Consider the following 21,537-nt stretch of genomic DNA (forward strand, 5'->3'; position numbering starts at 1 on the left):
TTAGGGAGGGGCATTTGTAAGGATGATTGAAGATCTGATCATGCTTATACGTATCAGGAAATGTGTGCCACGAACTGCCAGCTGTCTAGGATATAAATGCAAATTGAAACAGTTCTCTCAAACTCTTAGCTCTACCTATTTTTGAGATCACCTGGGCTCACAATCTTGACCTTGGCTTTGCTTCTTCCTTGACTTTATCAACTTTTTAGTCCTATCTCAAGTCCAGAATTCCCCCTCTTCCTACTCTCTGAGCTGAGGATCTTGTTTTATATTTCAGTTTTTGGCAAATGGTCTTTTGCCTAGAATTCTCTTTTCTTTCATCCTTCTCATCGGACACCACTTGGATGCCTTTTGCCACTGTCTCCATTCCCTCACATTAGAGAACGCCCCTATCTTGCCCAAGGTTCACCCTCTGTACAAGTAACCCCATTCTATGCAGTCTGCTCTAGCAGGTTGTTGCTTCTCTCCCTGCCATTCTGATGTTCAGTTTTCCCCTGTTCACTGGCTTTTTCCTTGCCTGCCTATAAACACACCCATATCAAAACACTCATCCTTGATTCATCCATCTCTGACAGCTATCCTCCCATCTCTTTTCTTCCTGTCATGGCTAGACTCAGAAAACCATCCTTAGTTTCCTTCCATCTTCTTTTTTTTAAAACAAAGCAATACAAAAAAAGCTTGGCTTGCAATTTTACTACTGAACTACCAGCTTCAGAATTTAACAGGGATCTCTGAATGATCAAATCCATTGGACTTGATCCATTTCTCATACTTTTTGATTTCTTTGCAACCTTTAAGACTGTTGGTGATCATTTTCTAGATACTTGTTTCTAAGCTTTGGGGACATTGCCTTGATTTTCCTGCTTACTGTCCAACTGCTGTCTCCTTTGCTGAAACTTTGTCAGTTGTGCCTAATAACTGGGAGACCCCTGGTGATATCTTTTTTACCTTCTGTGCAGTTTTGTTTGGCGATCTTTCCATAGATTTAATTATTCTTTCTGAACTATTGCAGTAGCCTTCTGGTTGATCTGTTTCTCTCCATTCGAGTGCATTCTCCACTCATGTATCAAGTTATGTTTTCAAACATCAAACTCCTGCCTCTTACCCAGTACCTTCCTATTGCATCCAAGAACAAATAGAAAATCCTCCATTTTTGCTTCTCTTAAAAAAATTTATTTAATATACATTATGATTTATGTTGGGAGAGAAATATCAGAACAAGAGGGAAAAACCATGGGAGAGAAAAAAAGTGAACATAACATGCTGATTTGCATTCATTCTCCATAGTTCTTTGGATGCAGATGGCATTTTTTGGGGGGTTGCTTTGGATCACCAAACCACTTGGAAAGAACCAAGTCTTTCATAGTTGATCATTACATAATCTTGCTGTTACTGTGTATAATGTAATCCTGTTCTGCTTGTTTCACTCAGCATCAGTTCATGTAAATCTTTCCAGACCTTTCTAAAATCAGCTCGTTCATTGTTTCTTAGAGGACAATAATATTCCATTATTTTCATATATCACAACCTGTTCAGCCATTCCCCCACTGAGGATATCCACTTCTTTTCCAGTTCTTTGCCACCACAATAAGAGCTACTACCAACATTTTTGTATATGTAAGTCTTCCTATCCTTAGTTCCAGTATGTCCCCTCTGAAATCATTTCCTTTAACCAGTCTGTATCTCCTGTGCAGTTGTTTTGCATATTGTCCCTTCCATTAGCTTCTTGAAAGTAGGGACATTTTTTCTCCATTTCTTTTTATCTTGTGGGACTTAACAGAGTGCCTGGCAGAGTAGGTGCTTAATAAGCACTTGTTGACTTTACTTCCTCACATAAAATGAGCATCCAAATCTTCTCCACCAGGAATTAATCTCAGAACCAGCATCCTGGTTCAGGTCTTCCATCACTTCTCACCTGAACTACTTCCAAAGCCTCCTCATTGGGCACTCTTTCCCACTCCTCAGACTCAGTCAATCCTCCATACAACTGCTCATGATTTTCCTAAAGTTCAAGTGTGACACTGTCACTACTGGCAAATAATGCCATTCATTAATTTTCTATTGCCTCTGTAGTCAGATATCAATTCTGGCTTTTAAAGCTTTCCACAAGCTGTCCCCAACCTTTCTTGAACTCTCTCTATAAAGTCCATACAAGGCACTGTCCTCTCTCCAGGTCTTTGTCCAATTATTCCTGTACATATCTCATCTGCACAGTTTTCTGCAAATTGTTGATTGCAAACTCCTTGAGGGCACTTCCTAAGGGTTTGCTGACCTGACTTGACAATGCTGTTCCTTTTCTCTGTGCCTTTGTGCTGGTCTTCTCCCATATCTGGAATGCCCTTTCTCCTTCTCTTTATGCCTGATTTCCTTCAAGTTCTCTCCCCTATGAACATTTTGCTAACTCCTTGAGAGCAATTGTTTATTTTTTTTTTTCATTCTAAGCACAGTACCCTGAGACATTTAAGCATTTTATAAATGTTTGTTGGTTGATAATTAGAGAATCTACTAGTGTGTGATTGTGTGTGAGTAGCCCCGTAGGGGATTTTGGTCTGAGAAGTCCTAGGAATCATAGGACACTATGATTTTTTTTTTTATAGTATTGACTTGATTACTTGTCTGTTTTTAAAAAACACTTACACACTTATTCCCTTCTGAAGGGATGCATAGATTCCAACTGCAGGATGATGGGGTAGGCAGATGAGAAGCATGGTCTGTCCCTAGGGTGAATTCTAAAATTGATCAGATTAACCTACACCTTGTCTCAAATTCTGGGCCCATATATTAATAATACATGTTATCATGTGTCAGGTACTGTGCTAAGTGCTTTATAATTATGTCATTTGATCTTCATAACAATCCTGGGATAAGTACTATTACTATCTCCTTATTACAGATAAGGAAACTGAGGCATACAAAAGTAAAGTGAGTGATCCAGCATCACACAGCTAATGACTGAGACCATATTTGAATTGAGGTTTTCCTGACTACAAGGTGAGTGTTCTTTCACTGTGCGCCCCAGCATAGACAGTACAGTTCAAGAAATCATAAAAGAAAATTGTCTATATATTTTAGAACTATAAGGTAAAAGTAAAAACAGAAAGAATCCTTTTGTCACCTCCTCCTGAAAGAAATCCCAAATTGAAAACTTACCAAGTACATATCAAAACCAAAATTCGGAGCGCCCAGATCAAAGAAAAAATACTGCAAGTAGCCAGAAGTAAATAATTCAAGTATCAAGTAGCCAAAGTCAGGATTCATACATGATTTAATAGCCACCACTATAACAGATTAGAGAAGTTGTAATGCAACATTCCAGAAGCAAGGTATAGAGGCTTAAAACCAAGAATAACTTACTGAAGTGGGGAAAAAAAAATCCTCAAGGTGAAAAAATGGTCAAATGAAAATTCCCAGAGGAGGAAATAGAAGAGGTAATAATATAAAAGAAGCCTTGAAGGCAATCTTTGTTGTCTAACCCACACCCATCAATTGGAATGGGGACACTAATGGTAATTTCAAGCCAAAGCAAGCAATTACTGTCAAGGATAAAGTTGATGTAATTTGGAAGTGTCATTTAAAATAACAAGAAATGTTTAAATTTTGTAGCTCATGTAGAAAGCAAGGGCAAGAAACTGCAGGGAGTCTAAAAAATTAAGTAATAAGATGCAGATTCAATCCTAATAACATCTTATCAAACCTAATTTTCTTTTATAATCTCTTTTTTTATTCACATACTATTTTGCATTATAGCTATTTGTGTCTCCCTATTAAACTGCAAACTCTCTGAGGAGAGGGATATACTATGGCCTTCTGTGTCAAGCACAGAAGACCCTGAACCTGGCAAACATGTCATAAATATTTGTCAAACTTATTGTTAGGTCGCTTTAGTCAAGTCTGACAGAAAACTGTACTGGAATTGGGAGTCAGAAAACTTGGGTTCTAATCCCAGCTCCCTTTCTCATAGGTCACTTAATTGGGCTCATGTCTAAGCCTCAATTTTTCTTATCTGTAAGTGGGAATAAGGATCCTTTGTAATCAATCACACATCAGGAGCTTAAATTAAAGGTGGAGATACAAAGAGGTAAAAGACTCTTGACTTTTAAGAAGCTTACAGTCCTAATGGGGAGACAAGAACAAGCCATAAGCAGGATAAATAGGACATAAAAGAAGAAAAGCACTAAAATTAAGAATTAGGGAAGTCTTTCTATAGAAGGTGGGATTTTTAGCTGGGATTTTAAAGGAAATCAGGGAGAGCAGTAATTCTGTGCCGAGGAAGAAAAGTATTCAGACATGGATTTTGCAGAGAAAATTTCCAGGACCAAGAGATGGAATGTCTTGTTCTTGTAACACCCGGGAGGACAATGTCACTAGTTCAGAGTATAAAATGCTGGTAATTGAGTTTGAGAAGAGTGGAAAGATGGGAATAGATCCTTAAGGCTCTGAAAAATTCACCGGTTATGAGGTTTAGGATATGGGGAAAGTTCTGCACCTTAAAAAAAAAGTACTTTGACAACTTTTAGTATAGTTGGCATCCTTTGTAATCTCCTATTTTTTAAGGCCTTTAAAAACATTATTGTGAGAATGGGATATAGGCTTCTTTCCGAATCAGGGGTCAAAAATAAAGATTGACCTTAACAATAACCAAAAAAAAAAAATAAAGACGCTCTGATCTAATCATGTACCTGATGTAAGTAACCCAGAAAAGCTGTGCAAATGTTTTTGTGATTAAGGGCTGACAGCAAATTATTGGAAAATAATAGTAAAATGAAGACTGTGGGAAAAGCTTCAATTTTGGTCATTCTGCCCATTTTCCTGAGATAACAATTATAGTCATTAATGGTATGTAAAGCATTGCAAAGTGCTTCAACTGTAGTACTTAACGGTTCTTTTAGAAGTTGTGGATTATTCATGAGGCAGTTTTCAATTTATGGATTCAGATTCTATTCATTTAACTAAAAAAATTAAGCTTCTACAGTACGCAGAGCCCTGCAGAATGAAAGCGCAGGCAGAACATACAAGGGACACTCCTCCTGTCGGGACTTGGAGAACAAAAAGCATACAACACACCCGACTCAATCTCTGGGACCCCGAGCCAGCCTAAGCGAGCTCCGCCCACAGCTCGCTTTTTGAATCCCCTCTTCCCGGGCTGGATCTCTAAGCATCGCGAGACCTTTCCCTACTTCCGGGGCTCTCACGCACAAGATGGTGCGCTCTGGGCGGGGCCAGACCGCTGCCGCTCGCTCGGCCCGCTGTTTCCCAGCTTCCCCGGTCGTGCCGTGCGTCTCGCGAGACTTGGTAGTAAACACTTTCTCCCTACTCCCCCACCCCCCATGGAGGGCAGAGGTGTGTGCTCCGTCGCCGCCTCTGCCGCTGCAGCCGTTCCGTTACCCCCGGGTCGGAGGGACGGTGCTTAAAGGGGACGTTCAGCTGCCGGCCAGGGAAGCAGGTACGTCCGACTTCTCGGACTTCGGACCCCAGAGCCTCCCGGCGGCGCCTCCTCGGGGGCTCCAGCGGCTGAGGCCCGCGTGGCCCCGGCTAGAGCGGCCCGTACCGGGGGCTCGAGGGAGGGGGGTGGCCAGGAAGGACTTCCCTCTCAATCAGGGTGGGCGGAAGAGCCAGGAGTTCGGAGGGGATGAGGAGAGGCTCCGGGCATGGTCAGGGTCTCCGACGCGGTCCAGCTGGGGCACCCGGACAAGCATCCTGCTTTGGACGGTCTCGCCTTCCTCCTCCGTAAAATGGGATCATAACGGTGCCTGCCTTCCAGTGTTGTGGTGAAGATCAAAGGAGACCGCTGGGGAGACGCGCGGCGAACCCCAGTGCCTCTAGATGTTGGTTTTCATCAGTATGGTGGTTATCATTATTACCATCATTAATCACTATTCTCCCGCGGCTGTGACGGGGCTAGGCCCTTACCCCCTCTGAGCACCCCACCCGGAAAGGGGCTGATCACAGCCGGGAGGTGGGGAGAATCCCCGGGGGACGGGCACGGCCACGCTCGGGGCGAGCATGGAAGCCGGAGTTCTTGCCCGACCTCTTTTTAGGCTCTGGGAAGACCTGGGTTTGCCTCCTGCTCCACCCCTCGCTTGTTGGGCAAGTCGGGCAGCCCCTCTGTGCCTCAGTTTCCTCCCCTGTAAAATGGCACCGCCTTCCCAGCGTGGTGTTGAGGACGGTAGGCGCTTTCTTTTAGAGCGCCTCTTACAACGCAGAGTGGCTGTCCGCGTTAATTTCGTTGTCTGCCTTGGCCGGAGCGCACCCTAACCCTCACCCTCCTCCCTGACGGGGCTGCCCCGCTTCCCTCAGCCAGGTTTGTAGAAGCTTCCCTGGGGGCTGCCCTCAGAGACTGAAGACGGACCTGTCGTGTACTAGAGGCTGTCTGCCAGCTGCTTCCCTTCAGGCTTAATGGATCCTCCGCCCGCGTCTGCTCCCAGGCCCCTCTGCCCTCACTCCTGCCCGGAACTTTGGGCACCGGACTGAGCAAGCTTCCCCTTGGAGAGAGGGAGCCTGAGTGAGAGCCGCAAGGATGGGGAGGCCGCCTTCTCTGTCGGAGCTGTTATCCTTACGTGTCTGGGGGGCCGCTGAAACTGCCCTGTCTCATACAGGTCTCACTTTGGAGCCGTGTGAGAGGGCTGGAGAAGCAGTACTGGCTTGGAAGTGTCAGGACTAAATCTTTTACTAGATACATCCGCATGTATATACACACATTAACTCTTAGGTGCAGAGTATGTACGGGCTTCTGGGGAGACGAAGTTTGGCTAAAACACTGCATAACTTACTATAATTCATGCATCAGAGAGGGGAAAGACAAAGTGCTCTTTGAGGCCCACAGGTCATCAGTTATGAGGAAACAGGATTTAAGTTGAATTTTAAGGTGTGAATAAGAATTCTCTTTATTTTCCCCTATAGCACCTAGTATAGAGTCTAGCACACTCTAGGGTCTTTTACTTAGTCTTTTTTTTCCCTGCTCAGGCAATTGGGGTTGTGACTTGCCCAAAGTCTCAGAGCTAGGCAGTGTTAAGTGTCTGAAGCAGGTTTGAACTCAGAGCTTCCTGACTTCAGGACTGGTGCTCTATATACGGCACCAACTAGCTGCCCTTTAATTAGTCTGTGAGATTAATTGTCATGTCGCTTCCCAGCCCCAGTCTGCTGCTGGTGCTTTGGTATTCAAAAGTCAGCTCATAAGTGCTCTGGAGAAACATGAGGGACACAATACCATAGAACTTCTTGGGCCTGATTCTCAGATGTGTTTTGATGAAATGATCATCAGTCAGTAAATATGAAGCCCTGATTAAGTGCCAGAACCAAACTAAGCTCAGTATACAGCAAGAGGCAAAAACACTGTCTTTAAGCTGAAGGAATTAACAGTCTTATGAGGGAGACAACATGGGATGTATATGCTAGACGACAAGCAAACTATATGTTAGAGAACGAGGAAATAATTAGTAGAGGGAAGGTGTCCTAAAGAAGATAGGATTTTAGTTGGAACTGAAAGGAAACCTGGAAGGTCAGGAGTTAGAGGAGGGAGAGTGTTTCAGGCGTGGGGGACATAGGGAGAGAATACCTAAAGCAAGCAGATGGAGGATTTTGCTTGTAGAACCTAGGCAGTGCCATTGGATTGCAGAGGAGGAAATGGGACAGGGCTAGATCCTGAGGTTCCTTGAAAGCCAAGCAGAGCATTTTGTACTTGCTCCTGAAGTCAAGAGGCAGCTGCTGGGGATCATTCACTTCAGTGGCTGAGGAGGATGGATTTCAGAGGGAAGAGATATGAGGCAGGTAGGCTCCCCAGTAGCTATAGTCCCATGTGTAGTGATGAGACCCACACTGGCAAGGTGGCAGTCAGAGGATGTTGTCATTTTCTACAAGAGTAGGGAGGGTTTGGGGGGGAAATAACGAGTTCTGTTTGAGACATGTTGGGTTTAAAATGTCTGAAAGACATCTACTAATACAGACTTTAGGCTAATAAATGTGGAGTAAACACAGCAAACTCTGACCCTTGACCTTAGGGGAAAAAACAAAAGTGATAATTGTAGGTGTGTTACCTGTTGGGTGGTGGTATCAGATTTTAAAGAGTTATTTCAGTTGTACTCTGTTCTTTATTATTTAATATAGTAACTGTCTTTTCTAAGTGAATGGTTTTTTAGTTCTTCGTTTTTTGTTTCAGATTCAGAATGAGATCTTGGAGTTTTAAAATCTAGTTGAGCTTAAATGTGGTGTGTTAGGTTACTATATCTACATTTAATATCTACTTTAGTAAAGGCAGGTTGGAGGCAAAGTGGATAGAGATGCTAGTCATCAAGAAGTCTCTATCTTTCTGAGTTCAGATTTAGTTTTAGCTTTTGACTGAATGACCTTAACTTGGTTAAGTGATTGGAGAAACATGACCGACACAATACCATAGAACTTCTTGGCCTGATTCTCAGATGTGTTTTGATGAAAAGATCATCAGTCAGTAAATATGAAGCCCTGATTAAGTGCCAGAACCAAACTAAGCTCAGTATACAGCAAGAGGCAAAAACACTGTCCTTAAGCTGAAGGAATTAACAGTCTTATGAGGGAGACACAATATGCAATGTATATGCTAGACAAAAAGCAAACTATATGCTAGAGAATGAGGAAATAATTAGTAGAGGGAAGGCGTCCTAAAGAAGATAGTGGGTTAGTTGGAACTGAAAAGAAATCCAAATCACTTAACTTAGTTTGCCTCAATTTTGCCATTTTTAAAATGAGCTAGTGAAGGAAATGGCAACCCACTCCAGTATCTCGTCTAAGAAAAGCCCAAATAGGTTTAATGAAGAGTCAGACTTGACTAAAGCGACCTAACAATAAGTTTGACAAACATATATGACATGTTTGCCAGGTTCAGGGTCTTCTGTACTTGACACAGAAGGCATAGTATATCCCTCTCCTCAGAGAGTTTGCAGTTTAATAGGGAGACACAAATAGCTATAATGCAAAATAGTATGTGAGTAAAAAAGAGATTGTAAAAGAAAATTAGGTTTGATAAGATGTTATTTATTAGGATTGAATCTGCATCTTATTACTTAATTTTTTAGACTCCCTGCAGTTTCTTGCCCTTGCTTTCTACATGAGCTACAAAAATTAAACATTTGCTTTTTATTGTAAATGACACTTCTAAATTACATCAATTTTATCCTTCACAGTAATTGCTTGCTTTGGCTTGAAGTTACCATTAGTGTCCCCATTCCAATTGATGGGTGTGGGTTAGACAACAAAGATTGCCTTCAAGGTTTCTTTTATATTATTACCTCTTCTATTTCCTCCTCTGGAAATTTTCATTTGACCATTTTTTTACCTTGAGGATTTTTTTTTCCCACTTCAGTAAGTTATTCTTGGTTTTAAGCCTCTATACTTTGCTTCTGGAATGTTACATTACAACTTCTCTAATCTATTATAGTGGTGGCTATTAAATCACGTATGAATCCTGACTTTGGCTACTTGGTACTTGAAATATTTACTTCTGGCTACTTGCAGTATTTTTTCTTTGATCTGGGTGCTCCGGATTTTGGTTTTGATATGTACTTTTTTTTTTTTAATTTTATTTTATTTAATAATAACTTTGTATTGACAGAATCCATGCCAGGATAATTTTTTTTTACAACATTATCCCTTGCACTCGCTTATGTTTCGTTTTTTTTCCCCTCCCTCCCTCCACCCCCCCCCCCCAAGATGGCAAGCAGTCCTATATATGTTAAATATGTTGCAGTATATCCTAGATACAATACATATTTGCAGAACCGAACAGTTCTCCTGTTGCACAGGGAGAATTGGATTCAGAAGGTAAAAATAACTCGGAAAGAAAATAAAAAATGCAAATAGTTCACATTTATTTCCCAGTGTTCCTTCTTTGGGTGTAGCTGTTTCTGTCCATCATTTATCCATTGAAACTCAGTTAGGTCTCTTTGTCATAGAAATCCACTTCCATCAGATTTGATATGTACTTGATAAGTTTTCAATTTGGGATTTCTTTCAGGAGGAGGTGACAAAAGGATTCTTTCTGTTTCTACTTTATCTTATAGTTCTAAAATATATAGACAATTTTCTTTTGATTTCTTGAACTGTACTGTCTATGCTGAGGGGCCCAGTGAAAGAACACTCACCTTGTAATCAGGAAAACTTGAATTCAAATATGGTCTCAGTCATTAGCTGTGTGATGCTGGACCACTCACTTTACCTTTGTTTGCCTCAGTTTCCTTGTCTGTAATAAGGGGATAGTAATAGTACTTATCCCCGGATTGTTATGAAGATCAAATGACATAATAATTATAAAGCACTTAACACAGTACCTGACACACGATAACATGTATTATTAAGTTGGAGGTTTTTATTTTTTTAATCATTGCTTTCAGGTAGTCCAACAACTCTTAAATCATTTTTCCTTAATAGGTTTTTTCTAGTTCCTTACATTTTTGTCTATTTTTTCCTCCCTCAGCCTTTTGAGTTTGTTTTATTATTTGTTTTTTCAAGGAATCATTGGCTTCTATTTGGTCCACTAAGTTTTCTAGAAGTTTGTTGTTTAGACCAAGTTTTTTGCCTCTTATGTCAAGTTATTAATTCCTTTTCTAAATTCTTTGTACCTTATTCCTCGAATATTCTCATTTAATTTGTGGAAACATTTTAGCATTTTTAAGAAAGGCTTTTGCAACATTTCTTCCAGGAATTTTGTTTTAACATGTAACTAAGCTTATATTTTTCTTTGAGACTTTGCTTGTGGATATTTTGGAGTCATTCTCCTGAGTTTGTATCTGGATCATCACTGTTAACATCATAGCTCTGTGGTGTAATTTTTTCTTCAAGTATTGAGCATTATATTATTCCAGGATCTCAGGGACAGCTTAGCTCAGCTCAGGTTGGGGACCTATATGTTTCAATGCTCTCAGAGTGGTGTAATTCAGTAAAGTCTGATCACTCCCTCTTTTCCCTGATCTCTGCAAATTTGGGTTTTGGTCTGAGCACCACACTTACGGGCATGCCCTTTTGAAATTCCAATAGATTGCTGCCGGACTCGGCCATTGTCAGTCAGCTGGAAAGCTCTATGAGTTTAGTATGATAGGTATCGTGGGCTTCCCTTTGGTTTGGAATTCCTGTGGTGGTTATTCCTCTCCAGGCTTCAAACCTGTCTGGAAGCTGGAAGTGAAACCCTGATCTGTGTGATCTGTTCTTAATCACACAGCTGCTGCTAGCTTCTGGAATTTTTTCCTTGCTTGGTGCTAATATGTTGTAAATTCATATCATCCAACTTGTACTGTTCTCTTACTGCACAGAGAAAATCCTTTTATTTTCCCTTAATTGATTTCCTTTCTCCATAGAATATCTTCCAAATCTTCTCTTTTTCAAGACTCCCACATCTTTACTTTCTCTCTTAGCTGAGGACCATTGATGTTGGGGATCTCATGTTAAAAACCCCTGACCTAGATTATTGCAGTTGGCTTTCTAATTGTTTTGCCTTGCTCTCCCTCTTATTCCAGGACACCTTCTGTAATGTTGCCAAAATGATTTTCCTTCATTGGGATCCTATTATCATGTCATTCCCTATTCAGTAAATCTCAGTGGCTCTATATTATCTGTTGGATCATCATGTATGAGATTGTTTTAGCTTTTCAAGCTCTTTGGGATTTGGCCCCAATTATTTGTCCTTTGTACATAATTCCCCTTCCTACATTCAGACAGACCTCCTCTCGACCCTGGCTGTAGCTCCTCCATGCCTAGAATGCATTCTATCCTCATCCTCTTAGAATTTCTCTCTTTTCTTTAAGACAACTCAAACACCCTCCTGATGAAGTTCTTTCCTCACATGAGCGTCTTTGTAGTTGACTACTTTGTATTTATTTGTATTGTATTATTTATATTCCTTCTTTCCGCACTTATATATGTATCTCTCCTCTTAAGAGTCGAAGCATCTTGGGAGTTGGCATTGCTTTATTCTTTATATATTTATTAGTTGTGTGAGGATCAGATGATTTTTTAATTTTAGCTTAGTTATGACTGATGTTATATTTTAAGCATGTGATGATTTTTACATATTAATAGTTTACACAATTTTACTTAAAAAAAAAAATCAAAAGAATTATCCCCCAAACTATCTGGCCTCTGCTTCTGAGCCTTAAAAAAAACTCAGTAAAATCTTCTTTATTCATCATGAAGTAGAACATCTCATTGATGAACATTTTTAAGTATGTTACCTCTACTTCACTGAATTCCCTTCTTGAATAATTTTCTTAACGTGGGAATTTTTAAGCTCATTAATATTAAATTATGACCAGAAGTTTGTATTCCTGGCTGTACTCTTTTGTTGTGCCAACTTTAAATCCTTTTTTCATTTCTCTTTTAAATCTGTGGATGCTAAGACAAATGTTTGTTCAGGAGTGAATGCATGAATGGAAAATAATTTATTAAGCCCTATGGGGCCACTACTGTGCTATTTAATTTGTGACATATTACTAATCCATGTTTACCCATATAACTATACTAGTGACATTTCTGCTATGAGGATAGTGTTATGTAGAGAAATGAAATTTTTAAAGAAGAGGTTAGATCTAATAATATCCCCCCCCCCCCAGGCAATTGGGGTAAGTGACTTGCCCAGGGTCACACAGCTGGGATGTGTTAAGTGTCTGAGGTCACATTTGAACTAAGATCCTCCTGACTTCAGGGCTGGTGCTCTATCCACTGCATCACCTACTTGCCTCCTATCTAATAACATCTTGATCAGTTTTGGTGAACAAGTGATTTCATATTCACCAACTCCCATTAAAGAGAATAACTAAAAGTTTACAGGTTTCGTTTAGACATATATGAGACAACCTCAGAAGGAGTATGATTTCTAATAAATAGTTCATTACAAACTTTGTGAGATACTGGTAATTTAAAGTTATGTCCTATTTGTAGTCATCATTTTTCTCTTAAATACATAATTTTTAAAGTGATGTGATTTGATGTGATTAGTGAGTTTCTTCCCTATAAAAATATACCTCTAATTTTATAACATTAGTGAATAAAAAGACAGGTTTTGATTTCTAGGAATTTGCTTTTCAATCTAATTTTGTAGAGGCCAAACTAGTCTTTAAATTATTTGTTGTATACAACAACATTGATAATGGCTTTTTTTTTTACTAGAATTGGAAATTTAGAGGGTTATCTGTCAGGGAATAGTTGATTAAGTGATAGTATGGTATACATATGTAATGTGATATTATTACATCATAAGAGATGATAAAAACATGAATTCAGAAAAACTTAGAAACACTTGTGGGAACTGTTACAATGTGGAGTAGAACCAAGGAAACAGTTTATACAGTAATAACATGATAAAGTAAAATTATCAAAAGACTTCAGAATTCTGATTAATTCAGTGATTATAATTCTAGAGGACTATTGTTTAAATGTATTCCCCACCTTATAACAGAGGGCTGAGGGACTTAAAGTGCAGAATAAGACTTAATATTTTCAGAATGATAATGTAAAAATTTGTTTAAAAAAAAAAAGAAAAAAAATTGTTTTGCTTGATTATGCATATTTACTATTAGGACTTAATTTTTTTTTTCAGTCTTGCCAAAGGGAGAGGAAGAAAGAAATAGGTAGGAAGGCCAGAAAGGGCCTCCTAATTCAATTTCTTCTTTCCTCCCTCCCTCCCTTCTTCCCTCTCTTCTTCCCTTCCTTTCTCCCTTCCTTTCTCCCTTCCTCCCTTTTTATTTTACAGCGTGCATGGATGGGAACATTTTGTTTGGTATAATGTTAAGTTTGGAATACAAAAATTAAAAAAATAAATTAAAACCAAAGAGCACATTATTGAAGAGTATATGGAAGGTAATTTTAATCATTTGTTTCTCCTTACATTAAATATTTCATGAATCTGAGATTTCATCTGTACAGATTTATACTTCTTTCCTCTCAACAAATTGGCAGCTCTTCTACACCTTAGTAAATGGTCTGAATCAGAGGCATCAGTCTCTTGGGCAACAAAACTCAACACTGAATGGGATTAAAATATAATTGGAAATGTTTAACAGAATGAAAATGAAATGCAGCATAATGTTAATTTGTATTTTTCTAAGACAGTATCTGGCCTACAGGGATCTGTTTCTATGGGAATTTGATAACTACTGGATTTTTAATTACAAAAAGAATAATTACCATTCTATAGCTCTGTAAGATTTTTCAGAACACATTAAATATATAATCTCATTTGATCTTCACAACAACCTTATAAAGTATTGGTCTCCTTTTACAAATGAGTAAATTAAGGCCAAATAAGATAGACATGATTTGCCTTGTATTACCCAATTAGGAAATATCTGAGGCATGATTGAATTTAGATCTTCCTGACATCCAAACTCTCAGTCCTCTATGCTATCTAGCTGCTGATAATAAATTGTTCAAGCTTCTTAACTTTTTTGTATATCATAGACCCTTTTGTAGATGGTAAAACTGTGGACTTCCTCTCAGAAAAATTGTTTTAAAATGTATAATAAAAAATACATAGGATTATGGAAAAAATTACATTGAAATTTTATTATCAAAAACTTTTTTTTTAAGTTCACAGACTCCAGGTTAAGAAGCCCTGAATCATTGTTTCTGAAAACATTAACAAATGAGTAGCCATCATTTTAGTCAGGTTTTTGAACCTAGCTAGGCTCTTCCTTAATCTATTCTTAGCTCCATGCTTGAAGTCTTTCGAGTTTGCCATGCTCTGTCAGAGCTCGTGTTTTTCTATCATATCCATCTCAGAGGAAATCTTAGAATGTGTGTGTCACTATATATCACTTTGTGAGGAATTAGCATAAGGTATGGTAAAAAGTGAAATATTTTTGCTTTGGAGCTACACGTATATATTGGTAAAATTCAAGATAAGAATAGGTATAACTTCCTATTTTGTCATTTTTTAGATATTTTGATAAACAGTGAACCAGTAGTAATTCTTTTAGTTCATCGTTTGTGGAGCAATTAATTGTGCTTTGAACTGTTGAGACATTTTTGTTTCTAAGGATCTGTTTAAATATCTTTATCTATTGATTTTTATGCACAAATTGTTCCTTTACCAGGAATCTATTTTATAGAATTTTTTTAACCACCTTATGGAATTATTTCCAGTGCTTAGCATATTGCCTGGTGCATAGTAGTCACTTAATAAATGTTTATTGATTGATTTCTAATTGTTCTTTACTCCCATTTGACTCAATTAGAATTAGACCAATCCATTTTTGATGGCTTTCTCAAAATAAGAAATTTCTTAGTTCTCAACCTTCCCCATTGTATATTTCCCCCGCCCCTGAAAGAGGGTATACAATTCTTCTCTCTTCATGTTCTTATTTTGGCCTTGGGTAACCACAAAAACATAAGTTCCTATTCTCATCTCTCAATAATTATGGGCACTGACATCATTGATTTTCCAGCACAAGTAAGGCTTCAGTGAACCTTCCTAGACCATTATCAGATTCAACCAATCTGAGCAAAAGAAGAAAACACTTCCTGGTGCTTAATTTCCAAAATGAACCACAGGTTCTTTATATTTTTAGTTAATCTCTTCCTGTATAGGAATCAGAAACCCACAACATGCTTTAGAGACAGTAGGGACAGGCTAAGCAAGGGGTGTAGCAGATATAGTATCTTGGGACTTGGAATGCTGCTGTTTCAAGGCCTTTTCTGCTTATACAGATTAGGTTCCCTACCTCCTTAATTTGGAAAGCACTGGTTATTTATTTGACAAGGCAGTATGGGTTAAGTGACTTGGTCAGGATCATACAGCTAGTATCAAGTGTCTTGAGATTGGATTTGAACTCAGCTTCTTTCTCAGGGCCAGTGTTCTCTCCACTGTGATACCGGGCTATCCCCAGCGCTGGTTATTTAAGAATTTTTCTTTCTTTCTTTCTTTCTTTTTTGATTGCTGTATCCTTTCTTTTCCTATTAATGTCCTTTTCTTAGTCCTCATCCTTCTGGACCTTTCGGTTGTCTTTGACACTATGGCTATCGGAGGGGCTAAGCATTGGACAGATTGACAGGCCACCAAGCTCCTGTTGCTACCCAAACCAGATTAAAATATAATTGGGGATTTTTTGTAGAGTCAAGAAATTGGAAACTGAGTGGATGCCCATCAGTTGGAGAATGGCTGAATAAATTATGGTAGATGAGTGTTATTGAATATTATTGTTCTGTAAGAAACGATCAGCAGGATGATTTCAGAGAGTTCTGGAGAGACTTACATGAACTGATGCTGAGTGAAATGAACAGGACCAGTTGAACATTATACCTGGCAACAAGAAGATTATACGATGATCAACTCTGATGGAAGTGGCTCTGATTGAGGCCAGCTCTAATGATCTTATGATGAAGAGAGCCATCTGCACCCAGAGGGAGGACTGTGGGAACTGGGTGTGGATCACAACATAGCATTCTCATTCTCTGCGTTGTTGTTTGCTTACATTTTGTTTTCTTTCTTATTTTTTTCCTTGTTGATCTAATTTTTCAGGTGCAGCAAGATAATTGTATAAATATGCATACATATATTGGATTTAACGTATATTTTAACATGTTTAACAAATATTGGATTACTTGCCATTTAGGGAGGGGATGGGGGAAGAGTTTTACAAGGATCAGTATTGAAAAATTATCCATGCATATGTTTTGAAAAAAATCTTTAATAAAAAAAGTGTATTGACACAACAAAAATATAATTGGGAAATATTTAACAAAATAAATATCATAGAACATCGATAACTTTAGTAGGTGGTTTTCTAAGTCAGTATACCTTGCAAGGATCCTTAGTTACAGTTTAGTGCTTGTTTCTATCTGAATTCAGCTTAGCTCTCATCCCCTGCTCCCCAGGCCAGTCTGTTGACCAGACCCTTTTGATTTTACATCCTCACCCACTCACTACTGGTTGGTTTTCCTGATTCTTGTCTTTTCCCACCTCAGTGCAGTCTTTGCTCATTTGATTGATCACACACAGGTGTGAACATGTCCTCCCTACTCCACCAGTGACTCCCCATTACCTCCATGATCAGATATAACATCCTCTCTTTACTTTTCACAGATCTTCCTAACCTAGTCCTGTCCTCATTTTCCAGCCTCCCTACATAACAGTTCCCCTTCACATGCTGTGATCTCTGCTGTTCCCTGTACAAGACTCCCTATCTCTCAGGTCACTGTTTGTCCTTCCTGCCTGGGAGGCTTCACTTCCTTATCTCTGGGCTTCCTTCAGATGCCTACTCAAATCCCACCTTGTGTTCCAAGCCTGTCCCAGTCTCTCTCAGGGCTGGTGTCTTCCCTTGATTACTGATTGTCATTTTATCCCATCAGTATCTTGTCCACACCTCTGTATCAGGGTGAGCTCTAAGAGCTGGGCCTGTGCTTTGCCCAGGTTTGTACCCCCAGGGCTCAGCATAGTGTAAGTGCTTTCTGATTTTTTTCCCTTCTCTTTGGAGTAGAAGACTGTCACACTTTTCTCTTGTGTTACAAATCATCAGCCATTGGGTCTTGTGTGGGTTCCTGGGATGGTCTTCCAATTTTGTCTCTTCCTGAATTCATTCTGAATGCTTTCTTTTAAACTTTTTGTTTCTCTTTTTAATCATTTTTGAAATTTCCTACTGTTGTCCCCTGATCTTTGATGAGAGAAAGAATCCACAGGATTCTCCCTTCTGATAATGTTGGTTCGTATTGTATTATTTGCTGTAGTATTTATTCAAGTTTTGGTTTCTTTTCGAGGCTTTTGTGCATTTTATCTTCGGTCTTTATCTTTCTGTTGCCTACATGCTCATAAGCATGGTTTTCATTCTGGTTTTTTCTTTTTATCTTGCCTTTGAATTTCCTTACTTTCTTCACCTTCTTTTCCACTGTTGCACAAATCTTTGAAGCTGTATTCCTAAGAGTCACTTAAGGGGTCACTGGGCTGCCTTGAATAAATTCTTGAGGGAAGTGGGAGATGATTATCCATAGGGATGTCCAGTTCTTTTTCCATTATGCTTCATGCTCTGTTTGACTTTGAACTGTGCAACTAACTTTGGTTTGCTTATAGGGTAGGTCTTTTGCCCTCCCCCAAGCCTCTCCTTCCCTTCTTTATCTTTCATATATGGGTGGGATAATTAGCTGCTGTTACTTTGTTACTTTTAGGAGTAGGAAAGTTTGGGTAAAGGGAGGAAGGAGGGATCCTTGCCCCGAAATCTGAGTTTCATGGAGTTGGTTTGATATAGGAATGCTAAGTAAGAGGTATTACATTGTTGTCAAGGAATTCTCTCTTTCTCCCTCTCTCTCCTCTTCTCTCTCCCTCCTTCCTTTTCTTTCTTTCCCTCTTCCTCCCCCTCTGTGTCTCTCTGTCTCTCTCCATCTCTTCCCCTTTTCACAATCAAATCCCTTTCCTTGTCTCCAGTTCACTTCTTCCTTATCAGTCCACCTTCTGACCCCATTATTCAATTGAAATTATTTTCTCCAAGTTCAGGAAAGATCTCTTAATACATAAACCCAGAGTCCCCTCCCCCCACCCCCAGGCACTGTCCATCTGGACCCTGAGGCATCCATGCTAAAGGAGCAGCCACATCTTCCTTTTATCATTTCCCTACCTCCGATCCCTCTTGGGTCTGTGGAGCTAGAAGAGCAGCATGGCTGTTCACAGAACTTGATAGGAATATTAGCTAATTTCTCTGGGGAGGGGGAAGACTACCAGGCCTTCCTATCTGGACAGCTCCCTACCTAAAGTCCTTTGAATTTTAAATTCTTTACTACCATGATGTCCTTCAGACCCTCTAGTACTGCTGCTATCTGAGTGCTGACGCACTATAAGGACTCCAGCCTTTTCTAGACTCCATGTAATGCTGCGTTAACTTCCCCACTTGTTTGTTCCATCATTCATTTATTCAGTAATTATTTATAAGTACACCTACTGTTTGCAATGCTATAGGCATTGGGGAGATGCAAATATAATTAAGTCATGGTACCTTCCCTTATGGAACTAACTAGCATTCTACTTTCTTTCCCCAGGGCAGTAATTGTTCTTTTACATTTCTGTGCCATCTCTGCCATGAGAAATGATCTTGGTCATGGCTCCAAGCTGTTTTTTCATCTTTTCTGAAACCAAACTCATTCCTGTGTATAACAGGTTGAATTTTTGGTGGTTTATTGGGAGTTACCACCAGTGGGGCCTTGGGTAGATTTTGAAGTAAACCAAGTTTACCTTATTGTCCTCAATTAACTTTCTGAGCTCCTGCCTCTTTAATTTCTTGCCCTTGGTTTTCAGACTTAGAAACGGAATACTGTGGTTGTTAGAATCAGTTACTTTGGTGCCTTAAATTGGCCTCTCTCAATTAGGGCTTTGGTCTCTGAAATTGCCCTTCTCCTACTCTCCATAGCTATTGTTAGGTATCTGTACAGTCTGATTAAAGTAGTTTATACTATAGTGTAGATAATTTGAAAGAGTGCCAAAATTCAGAGGATCTGGAATCTGTGATTTAGGGCAAGGGCCTTAAGCTAAGAAGTTAAGTGAAAATAAAATGAAAAATTTGAAATGAAATGAAAATAAAAATGAGAAGTTTGCCCTAAATGATCTTGAACCTTGATAGCTCTGAATTTTAGGCTATCAGTTGTTAATTCAAAACACATTTATTAAGCACCTACAGCAACTACTTATTGAGCCACCTATGCGGCCTTGAACTTTAAAAAGAAGAGCTTTTTCATCTTTAATGGATCACTGGTAATTATGGAAGAAGATTCTGAGCAAGAAGACTTGTTTTTTTTTTTTTTTTTTGACTTTTCTTCGAAGAGACAGAGAAAATGGAAGGAAAGGGGAAAAAGAGAGAGGAAGGAAGAGAGAAAGAAAGGTTTACCTACTGTGTACCAGGAGCAGGACTCAGCAATTTTTCTGCACCACTTCTATATTTAGATTCTACTTAGATTGGACTAGACCAGTAGATGTTCAACTCAAGGCTCATATTGAGAAGCAACCATAAATTAACATCATCTATATTATATTGTATTTTATTTATTTTTTAAACATTTGGAAGTTAAGTAGCATTGTATTGAAAGGTACTGTACTGTGCTCGGAAATCTTATTGCTCTTTCAACTTTTCCATGTCCTGTCATTTTACATTTGCCAGTGAGGTTGAAAGTTTGATGATCTCTGCGATTCCTTCCAGCATTTTATGTTTTATAATCTATTTTATAATTTTAGGTTTGTAGTTTCAAGGGCTTTTTTCCTCAACTAGGTATTTTCCCTACCTTTAAGGTATATTATTACTAGGTAGAAGTAGATATCTTTAGCTCATTTCCATGATCTCATATGCAGACCCAACCAATTTCTAGTATTGTTTTATTTTTCATTTCAATAAGTAAAATTTCCCCTCCTTCCCACATATTTTCTTGGGAGTCTACAAAAAATAACAATTCTCTTAGAGACACATTTGAGCCCACAATTTCCACTTTAAAATAACAATATTATGATAATGTTTTAAACAATATATTTTTTTGATGTATATGTTTTTATGTCATTCCTTTCTTGATTTTACCATACTTTAATGAAACCCAAATGGTCCTGATAGTGCATATGACTTTCTGCACCCATGTTTTTCTTGTCTTCTGCCAAAGAAGAAGAAAATACATTTCATCATCTTAAGCAGCAAATTTAAATGTATATGTATGTTCGATGAGTATTCTTTGAACTTTTATTCCTAGCACCTAGCACAATTCCTGGTGACAGTAGATGTTTGACAAATTTAGATAAGTTTGCCTACACCTTTACTTCCTCAATAGATCAGTCAACTTAAGCTGTTCAACATGGCTTGTACTGCTGCCTGAAATTTCTTCATGTTTGAAGCTTAATATAATTAAAAAGAAATTCTTCCAAGTTCTTGCCTTTTACTACCTTAAAAACTTAGCTCAAATGCCATTGCAGTCATCCCCATTTCCTTGACCAGAATTAATCCTTTCTCTGAATTTGATCTTGTACCTCTTTTGTTTTACTTTTCTATTACCTCTTTTATTATAGTTATTTATCTACTTATTTTGTAGTTACAAAATATTAGATCTTGTATGTACCTTTATTCACCTCCTAGATTATAAATTCCAAGAAGGTTATAAGGATTGTGTCTTTCCCCCCTCTCCCCCACATTTCCTACATGCCCTATCTATATGTGTGCATATACATAACTGTATATACATACATATTACATGTGTGCATTTTAAATTAATGGGTAAAAAGAAATTTTCTGTAAACTTAGAGAAAATGTTTAATAAATCTGGATAAAGGCAAAGGAATTAAAAAAAAAATAAGACATTTCTAAGGAAAGTGCTAAGTATATTCTAGTTTCTGAGGAATCTAACTATTTTAAAAGTCCTCCCCTCCCCCTCCCTCCCGCCCCCCGCCGCCCCCCATACAATTTAGGAAATTTTGCCAGACATTCCTGGGAGATGACTGCAACTTCTAGGAAAAGCAATGTCAATTGGAAAAACTCAGGTTGGGAGGGAGATGGAACAGTGTGAAGTGACAGATTGCTAAAAGTTAGGATTTCAAGAGTACTTCTTCACTGGCTAAGTCTATAAGTT

General features: G+C 38.8%; 1 protein-coding gene across 3 annotated transcripts in view; it reads left to right on the plus strand.

The window, feature by feature from the left end:
- Positions 1-5,307: 5,307 nt before the first annotated feature.
- MBTPS1 (membrane bound transcription factor peptidase, site 1) overlaps positions 5,308-21,537 on the plus strand; it is a 63,453-nt gene continuing 47,223 nt past the window's right edge. For 2 of the 3 annotated variants that reach the window (XM_051974930.1, XM_051974931.1), the window contains exon 1: positions 5,312-5,443. The gene's annotated coding sequence lies outside the window, so the exon portion shown is untranslated. Of the gene's footprint in view, positions 5,444-21,537 lie in introns of all 3 variants that reach the window. The other variant, XR_007950279.1, reaches the window with a different exon arrangement.

The sequence above is a fragment of the Antechinus flavipes genome, chromosome 2, assembly GCF_016432865.1.
Source record: "Antechinus flavipes isolate AdamAnt ecotype Samford, QLD, Australia chromosome 2, AdamAnt_v2, whole genome shotgun sequence".
NCBI classification, from domain to species: domain Eukaryota; kingdom Metazoa; phylum Chordata; class Mammalia; order Dasyuromorphia; family Dasyuridae; genus Antechinus; species Antechinus flavipes.